Source organism: Pseudochaenichthys georgianus, unplaced genomic scaffold (genome assembly GCF_902827115.2).
Source record: "Pseudochaenichthys georgianus unplaced genomic scaffold, fPseGeo1.2 scaffold_1305_arrow_ctg1, whole genome shotgun sequence".
Classification (NCBI taxonomy): Eukaryota; Metazoa; Chordata; class Actinopteri; order Perciformes; family Channichthyidae; genus Pseudochaenichthys; species Pseudochaenichthys georgianus.
In genome coordinates, this window is record NW_027262201.1 from 20,117 (window position 1) to 30,138 (window position 10,022).

The 10,022-nt window shown below is 41.7% G+C and overlaps 1 pseudogene; it reads right to left on the minus strand.

Moving 5' to 3' along the window:
- Positions 1-397: 397 nt before the first annotated feature.
- Positions 398-5,580, minus strand: LOC117440896 (uncharacterized; annotated as a pseudogene).
- Positions 5,581-10,022: the final 4,442 nt, after the last annotated feature.

Consider the following 10,022-nt stretch of genomic DNA (forward strand, 5'->3'; position numbering starts at 1 on the left):
TTGCGCCATTGGCTGTGAATTCTGTTAAGGTTGGTTGTGTTTCCTAAAGGCGGAAGTGACAACACCCACAAAAAAAAAAACGCCCAATCATGTTTTAGTGCGTCTCAAGTAGGCGGGCAATAACAACTTCAGAACGTCTTTCATTTAGCGCCTAAATCAACTTATCATTTTGACTTGATTATATAGGATATCATTTCTACATATGTTGATGCTTCTCTGCATTTTCTTGGAGTTATGAAGGTACTGGTTGACACAGAACCTGTTTTTATTAATATGTCACTTACAATTGACCACAGAAGATGCAACACATTGATAAAAGCGACTATATAAATAAATGGCTATTTATTTTTTAGAAATTCGTTTATTTATTTATTTTTTTAAAAACAGTCGTTAGTGTCATCCATCAATATAAAAGGCAGTACAGTACATTCATTGATACAACTGTTCCCCTGGTCCCAAACAAAACCATGAACAAAATTACATAAGGTGCAAATGACAAAACGTAAACACTTGTAGAAAATATTCAAAGGTTAGACAGAATAATTGCCCCAGAGGAGATCTGCCTTTGGCGTGTTGAGTCGGTGCTTCTTCGCTCTGCAAAACAAGTAAAGATTACCAACTGCACATCCAGATCGACGACATTTGTTCAGACGCGGTCACTTACCCTTTTTTACACCTGCAGGTCTTGAGTAGCTCTGACCTGGAGGATGCACACACTGGCCTCTGCAGGAACCATCTGCCTGGCTGCTTGTGTCACAAATCACTGCATCACAGTGGACATAGATCTGTGGACGGACAGGATGATTTATTACACGTGGCTACATGCAGCAGTGGCCAAAAGACTCCAGATTTGGATTTACAAGTCTTACCTGGTCTTTCAGAACCTCGTCATCTTTAGTGAAAGTGAACATCTTTACAGAGAAGCGCTTGATGTGGGACGGGACTAAAACTCTGGAGTCACTCACAACGGGATGGAAAATGGTTGCATAGCTGTCATTGCGATTCTCACAGCTAGTGAAGGAATTCCAAAGTTAAAATAAAGCAGCAGTTAAACAAATGAAGAGAGTAGTTAGTAGTTAGTTTTGCACAACATTACCTGTCCACAATGATGTCCCAGCTTGGCAGAGATGTCCTATCTTCATAAAGGGTTGCCCAACAGTTCTCAGCAATGAGTTCCAAGTGTGGGTCGGTAGAATGCATCAGCTCCACCTCAAAATACAGAGGCTGCTGTAGATATTTCACCACTGGATAATCCTCTGCTTGGTAGAAGAGCTCGTAGGATGGATCTGCAGGAGAAGAGTCCCGTTAGAGACAGGAGGCCTGGACATTTACAGTTTCATTTCAAACCTTTATTTAATCAGATCGGTCCCTTGAGATCATAGGGCTCTTTTTCAAAGGAGACCTGCAAACAGTGTTTTGTATGCATGAACAAGATGTTGTAACATTCAACCATGCCTTGGGAAAGCCTCATCTGCACCATCAGCTGCCCGGTGCCGATCTCTGCAGCTGGCTCATAGGTTCTTGGTTTAGCGCTGAAGGCAACAGTCTGAGTCTCATTGACTACATAGAAGCAGGAAATGGTTTGCCTATTGGGGGAAAAAATAAAATATAAATGCATACATTGAAGGTGTTCATCTCCAATTATACAGAATCAAATATTTTACCTGTAATCGGGATCAACTGGTGATGTGTTGGCTGCTCCTTTGGCGTTGTTGTAAGACAGGCGGATCTCATTTTCATACATCATGTAGTTGTCAAAGAACTATTTAACAACAAACACGCATTAACATTTGACAAAAAACCCTTTTGATATTTAAATGTGATTCACACTCACCGTTCTGGTGGTTCCACAGGTATCCACACTGAAGGAGAAATATGCAACGCGATCGTCGCTGAACTGTGGTGTGCAGGACTGGTCCTTTAGCGTCAGCTGACTTGGCTTCAGATTACGAGTCGATTCAACCTTCACAGCCACAGCGGTCATTGTGCCATTGGGGTGGCACTCTGGAGGAAGAAGCAGGCCGTGTAAAGCAACACGGATCCATCAATTAAAGCAGCACATACACTTACATGTTCCATCTTACCTGTTGCTTTCAAGGGGAAGTAGCACGCCAGATAGAGATCAGCAAGCACCCAGTCGTTTGCACGATCCAACAGAAGCAGGTCAATTCTGGATTTGACTGATTCTGCAGTGAGCAGCTGTGGAAGAGAAAGTAAAGTTAGCCAATGCAGAAGATCTATGGTGGGATTTTGTAGTTTTGACATACCTCGAAAACAGCGTCCTTGGCAGTGTATGGCAGAATGAGGCTGAGGTGTGTGCCGTTCTCATAGAAATTGTAGTCTTCAGCCATCTCAGCCGTCAGCTCTCGAGGTCCAACGATGGCCTTGAAATTAGAGCCGTGACTCCCGAACTTCACGCTGATGTGAAACTGGTTCTGGTCACAGGTGCCAGCCATGATGGGTAGCACTAGAGCAGCAAAACAGGCATTATCCATTTGATTGTGTAGCTTTTACTCCAATACGTTTTATTTAATTTTAGAAAACACAATTTGCATGAAGATATTGTCAAAAGCAAATTCAATATGATCTCACCAATATCCTGCAGAGAGGCCTGCAGGTCGACCGGGAGACCAAAAGGAGTTTCTTCAGGCAGGACGACCAACCCAAAGATCAGAGGGAGGAAGTAGGATGTAACCAAGCGCTCAGGATTCTGCAACAAATGAAATAAAAGCTCAGCAACACTGAAAATATGCTGGTTAAAAAGGATATTTTGGATCTATAATGTCATACATGTTTTAAGACAACATCGGCATCAAAGGGACACTTGAAGAGAGAAGCTCTTGAAACCATTAGCCAAGCTGTGTTCCTGGACTGTGAAGCCTTTGGCATTGCTCTCCTCAACAGTGAGGACCCCGGTGGAGAAGGTGATGTTCCTCAGCTCAACGTCATGGAGGAAGGTTCCCAAGAGAACGCTGAACACCCGAGTCTCTGGGACAGTGTCTGAGGAACAGAAAGTGGCAGGTTTACAACTTCTGAACCAGCCTCAACATCGATAGAGAAACATTGAGTAGTTGGATTGAGTGCCATTTAAAAAAACTAAAAAGTGCCCTTTGTAAGCAAAAGTAGATTTTGTACTTGGCTTCAAATCCCATCCAAACACCATTTTGCAAAAACTGAAGACTTTATTTAATGGTTTTAGCAGTCTTTGGGATATATCCGAGCAAGCGCGAGTTCAAATGTCATTTTTTTCATACCTACTAGAAAATGTGACTTACCATCCTGGATTTGGGGAGATTGAGGCATCAGAGGGGTCATGATGGGGAACAAAACCTTGTATCTGGTATCATCTTGGGTGTCATCTTCCCTCCACAGTACCTCGAGCATGGGCTCCACAAAGTAGGTGGTGTGGTACTGGTAATCTGGGGCATGGCTCTGCAATAATTCATGATATTTCAATAAAACGTGCAAATGCACTAGTGACTCTTGCATTTCTAATCTAGAGATTTCCCCAACCTTGTAGTAACCATCAGGCGAGCCCACTGGGATCTCGACGACGATGTGGAAGTCTGTGGTGCTCAGTGTGTACCCCCGTGCGGCCATCTGAGATCTATCAAGCTTCTGCCCGTTGATTCCCATGTGCATTTCTGAGACTGTAATGCTGCCGTCCAACAGAGGAGTCACACGGCGAGGTACGTGCCAAGAGATCATATCCTCTGTGAAGAGGACGCCACCTGTTGATGACAAAATGGAGCTGTTGAGGTTAACTGTGCAACAATTAAGCTCACTGTGAAGGCAATATGTTGCTCAGGACTCACCTTTGGGACACGCAGCTGCCAAGTTCACTACATTCAGACCCTGTGGTGCCATGTAGTAGGCGCTCACCCTGAACACTTCCATGGGGACTCCAGCCACCTAGAGAGGAGAGGTTTAATATAATTGACAAGGAGGGAAAGGAAAGAAACACTGTATAGGAGTGTGTTGCTTACATCCTCTGAATAAGTCTCTGCTGTATTGTACGGGCTTCGCATAACCAGGCGACTGGAGGTAGTTTTGGCAGCGTATCCGGCTTGTTCAGCCTCTTGCAACACCATGGCCACTGGTTCTGGGGTGTAAAACGTCATCTTCCAGATACCTTGTGATGCACCAGAGGCCTACAGGAAAGAACACATAATAATTAAATCCTCATTGGTGTAGGGAGGAATTAAACTGTAGTATCTGAACGGTTTCATTCCACATACTTCAAGCTTGGCGTTGAGCTTCTCGTCTTTACCATCCCGAGTCTGACCCTTAGCTTCAGCATCGAGGTTAGCCATGTGGTGCGAAACCTAAAACAGAAAATGGTGGTTTTAGCATTCGTTTCCATACACACAAGATGGTGGACTCATCAATGTAAAGATGACCTACTTCCATGTAGTTCCTGTCGCAGAGGATCTCCCTGGAGGCCCAGCGAGTGTAGCTGCAAGTCTGAGACACGTCATGACTGACCACGTCCGATGGATTCTCGCCGTACATCTGGAGTCTCAAGCCAACGTTAAATGTAGCATCATCCTATAAATATAAAAAAAACTAAATTAAGTGAAACTCCCCAATATTCTTTGGTTCCAGCTTCTTTGTCATTGAACATGTAATATCCTTGCCTTCAGGGACACATTTGAAGTCTAAAGGATATTTGTGAATGTAACAAACAAGTCCAGAAAGTACCCAGTAGATTCATTGAGGAATACAGTTGTGAGTGGAGCAGTGCTAATATTTTAGGGATGTACCAAAGAAAAAGGGAAATGTACTTTGGATCTTTTAACGGTAAGGGGTTTGTTTGTTGAGCCATTAATTCAGTCACTTGAGACAGAATTAGCACAGCTAAACTTGGTAGAAAATTACATTGAATGCTGTTAAACCACTTTAGCTCAAACAAACCTTGTTGTCCACAAAGCAGCCCATGAGGGAGGTGTAGATTCTGGTGTTACCCCACGGGTCAGACTCCATGCTGTATCCACACTGAGCAGCCATGCTAGGTGTTAACAAAATGTGCTTGGTGCCATCTGAGGGGAGACAATAAGCTTTGTCAGGGACCCCTTTCCTCAGTGATGAACCAATCAGCTGCATTATTAGCAGTTCATACTTACTGATAGCCTCCACCTCAAGCTGGTTTCCCACTGCTAAAGCCTTGTCCAACGACAGTCTCATTACATTTGCGGCACAGTCAGACCTTAACCCACTGCCTGTTAAAAGAAAAGGCTTGTGAGGAGAATGTAAACCGACTTAATATGCTGTGTAAAATGACTTAATGAGAATTGAAGCTTACTTGACAGCGAATTCAGCTTCACATTAGGCCTGGCTTGACACAAGATGATAGCTGCAGCCATCCATAACAAACTGGAACACATAAAACACATCATTTAGAGACAATTAAGTACACACATAGAAAGAAATCTACAATACATGTAACTTACATGTTCCCAAGCCTCAGCATGTTGCAGTAAAACCAAAAAGAATACAGTCAGTATCAGAGCTTGGCAATGTCCAGCACACCTTCCAACAAAAACACAAGTCTAAAAGGAAGGGGACTGGATGATTAACTGAGACATCAGCAGCTGCTTTATATTCCACTTAACGACAAAGCACAGGTGAGGCTTGTTAAGGATCACACACACACACACACACACACACACACACACACACACACACACACACACACACACACACACACACACACACACACACACACACACACACACACACACACACACACACACACACACACACACACACACACACAGGGTGAGCTGATGTATGCCTAGTTTATTAAGAACATATTGTAAACACATATGTATGGAAAGGAAAAACACACATTTTTATTGTAAAAAAAATATTTATTGTTCAGCAAAAGTAGATTTGTATTTGATATATATTACTTTTTTATATTTGAAGAAGCAACAAAATAATCCACAGTTAATAATAAATTAAACTTTTCCTTAAAATCACATGTGCTTTTGATTTCTCCTTTGAGCCTCCTTATAATGACTGTAATATAACACTTGATTATTGTTTGTATATATTCTCAAGCCACTAAGGATGCTCTAACATTTATTACAGACAGTAAAACCCGAACTTATCGTTTCACCCGGGTCGATTTTTGTGCTCTGTTCAATTATGCAATGATATATGTTCATGTATGAGGCCATAACAATATGTTCCAACTGGAAGAGTGTTGAGTCAGTGCAGAAGAAGGAATACTCAATGCTCTGCTTAACAAAAACCATATCAAAATGTCCCTGTGGGATTTCTACTTGGTTTCATAGGTTCAAACTGAATGTTTTTGCAGCAATAGTTTTATTTTCATTGTTTCTGTTCCTTGTGTAGGTTATTTTGTATGTGGTTTAATTTAAGGTTCATCTTCATTCTGATATCTTTAATCAAAGGGTTCATGTTCGGATCAAATACAATTCCAATTTTCTATACGATAGCTGTACATTATTGTAAATAATTTAATTTATTGTCCTAGATGTGCCAGGGAGAGTTATAGAAGAAATAGATAGTGTAGTGAATTAGTTCTTGAGGGAGGGGAAAGGGGTAAGAATAGCAAGAGAAGTGTTATAGAATGAGTATAGGGATGGAGGGTTAAGATTAGTTAACTTAACGAGGAAGGTAAACACGTTGAGAGTGAAGAAGGTAATAAAATACCTAACAAATAAAGAAGATCACTAATGGAAGGACTTCTTGAGGGAGGCGATGATTGAATGTGGAGGGTGTGGGGGAAGTGCTATTTTTATATGTATGAAAAAGGGATGGATGGAGAGAGTGATTTTCAAAGGGAAATGATGAATGCATGGGGTTTCACCTTTCTAGCAAAGCTGAAATATGAATGTAGTAATGTAGAGCAAGTGTGGAGACAACCAATAGTTATGAACAATAAAATAGTAAAAGAAGGGAAAGTTATATTTAATTTGTCGATGTGGAGTGCGGGTTTTAGGGTGGTAAGGGATCTAGTGTACGAATATGTGCCAGGGTTTTTGAGGGCACAAGTGATAATTGATGAGGTAAGAGAGAAAGATTTGGTGATGGGGATAGGAACAGCGGTGAATATATTAGAAAGTATAAAAGAGGGTATGCCAGAATGGAGGAGAATGATTGAAAGTGAGAAGGATGGGAGTGGAGAAAATAATGTGGAGTTCTATGTGGGAGAAAATGAAAAGATGGTCAAAATGGATCAAATAAATGCAAAGAAAATAAGTAAAATGTTGGGTAAAGAAGATGTGAGAAGGCCTGCAGCCCAGTGGACATGGGAAATATATGGTGGAACCTTACCGTACGTCCACACAGCAGCTTCAGAAGAATCTTCCACCGCTTCCAACGCTTCTCTGCCCATTGAATTTGAATGGGAATGACGTCACTTTGCCTCGCTTTTCGCCGAACTGCATTGTGGGGGAGCGAAGCGAAGATTTCCAGGATGTCCAGGATTTCCAGGATTCAAAAGTTGAGCAATGTTCAACTTTTGAAGCTGAGCTGGAAGCGCCAGCCAATCAAACACGTTTATGCAAATCTGACAGTAGAAGCGCTAGCCAATCAAACCGCGTGTAAGCTGGGAGAACCAGACCGCAGTTCAATTCCTCATATTCCAAACGAGAAATTACGGTAGCAAATCATCCGGTTCTTTACGAGCAGAACTATTAACGGGATACAAACCGGAGGAACCAGGCATGGAGGGAGGGGGCAGAGACAGTGGGTGAAACTGGTAGGGTTTCGCCTGTTTGGGGAGTTTATAAATATATATATTGCTCGCATAAAATCCCCGGGGTTTTTTGCTTTGTATGTCGGGGGCGGGAGATTCGTGTGATTGGTTGTTGGTCGCATTGCTCGCAAAAAATCCCCAAGCTGTCAGACACGCCCAGCTCCAAGATTTTCAAGATTTTTGAAAAGCTGCTGTGTGGACGTACCGTTAGAGTGAATGGGAATAGTGCAGAATGCGAGCATTTTTATTTTATGTTAAGACATAACAGGATCTATAACAATTTAATAATTAGCATGTTTGATAAAACGATTAAGAAAGAATGTGATGTATGTAAAGTAGAGGTAGAAAATTGTATGCACACATTTTATGAGTGCAGTAAACTGAAGGAGTTTTTTGCAAAAATTAAAGAAATGGTGTATAGATGTTGGAAGGAAAAAAAGTTAAATGTATGGAATGGAAGAAGTTATGGTTGTTTGGAATGAATGGGAAAAGCGAAGGATGCAATGTGAGTTTTCTGAATTTGTGTCTAAGCCATGCAAGACATGCTGTGAAAATAAGGACAAATAGAGCACATTATGAGAAAAGGGTGGGAAGTGTATGGGAAATAGCAAAAAGAACAATAAAAAGGGATGTGGGGCTTTTGTACTTGCAAAAAGACAAAGAATCCTTCATGAACGATATTATTGAACACTGATTGTTGGTGGAGGTGAAAGATGGGAAGTTCTGTTTTAATTTTGAGCTACATTGATTTGTTTTGTTTTGTATTATTTTGAGTTTCGATAATGTATCGGAAAGTTATATTCATATGTAAATGTACATAGGATAGGACCAGACAATAATGGGGGATGTCTGGAATATGTATGGAGGATTGTCAATGGGCGAGATCGCTGAGACCGGGAACATGTGGAAAATGGAGTATGGAAGATAAAGAAATTGTTGGTGGTGATATGTGGGAAAAGTGTGTGATGGTATGCTTATGTCAAAAATGAAGAGTGCTTCATGTAAAATGAGAGTATGGTTGGGGTGATTAATGTGAATTGGTAGGAAGCCTTGGGGTCCTGCTTTTTGTGGGGTGGACTATAATGTTTTTTAAAAAATGTAACTATGTTTATGTTTTGATATAATAAAAGATACAAAATGAAAAAAGCACGCGCGATCCCGGAAGCCAAGCCGTGTCGGGCCGGGTCAGTACTTGGATGGGAGACCGCCTGGGAATACCCGGTGCTGTAAGCTATTTTGTTGTTAAATACAGGCATATCCATGGGGATAAGATACAATTTATAACCAAAAATAGCATGCTAAACGTGGGTAGATTAGTTTCAAAGGTCGGGTGGACTGTTTTAAGTCAGTTTGCAATTAAAATGGGTCATTCAGAATGTGCTATTTCTGAATAAATAGCACATTCTGAACACATGTCAAACAGACATTCCTATTAAAAGTGATCAATTAGTAGCAAGATTGGACACGAGCACTCTGCTTATTTCACACTACAAGGAGACAGAGCGCGAAAAGCACCTCTCTGTGGCCGCTCCAAGACCCCCAAATGACGGACTAAGCAGCTCCAGCATCTCTCCCTGACATGAGCACTCTGCTTATTTCACACTACAAGGAGACAGAGCGCAAAAAGCACCTCTCTGTGGCCCCTCCAAGACCCACAAATTACAGACCTCCATCATGTCTCCCGCACATGGGCACTCTGCTTATTTCACTCCTCCAGGACACTGTTTGACATGTTCAGAATGTGCTATTTATTCAGAAATAGCACATTCTGAACATTCTAACTGGCTATTTCATAGGACACAGGCTATGTCAGACTTCCATGAAATACACCGGGAAAAGCACCTCTCTGTGGCTGATCCAAGACCACCAAAAGACGGACTAAAGACCTCCAGTATATCACCCTGACATAATAATAATAATAATAATACATTGCATTTCGAAGCGCTTTTCCAGGTGCTCAAAGACGCTTTACAGTGGTGATAAAACATGATAAAATAGAATTTAAAAGTTATTAGAACAAGATAAAATAACATTTAAAAGTTATTAAAACAGCAATACAGCATAATTCACAGATTAAAAGCCAGTCTGAAGAGGTGTGTTTTGGTCAGTGTTTTGAAAGTGGGGGGGTCAGTGCAGTCTCTGATGTGTTGTGGGACATGCGTACTTCCATAACCTGGCGCACCGTGGGTACCTGGGCCCCCACACTTAAGCAGTCCCCCATGGACTAAACCCAGATGATCACACCCTCAAGAACCTCGTGTCCCTGGGAACCTTAAAGGGGGGTGTATTTTGC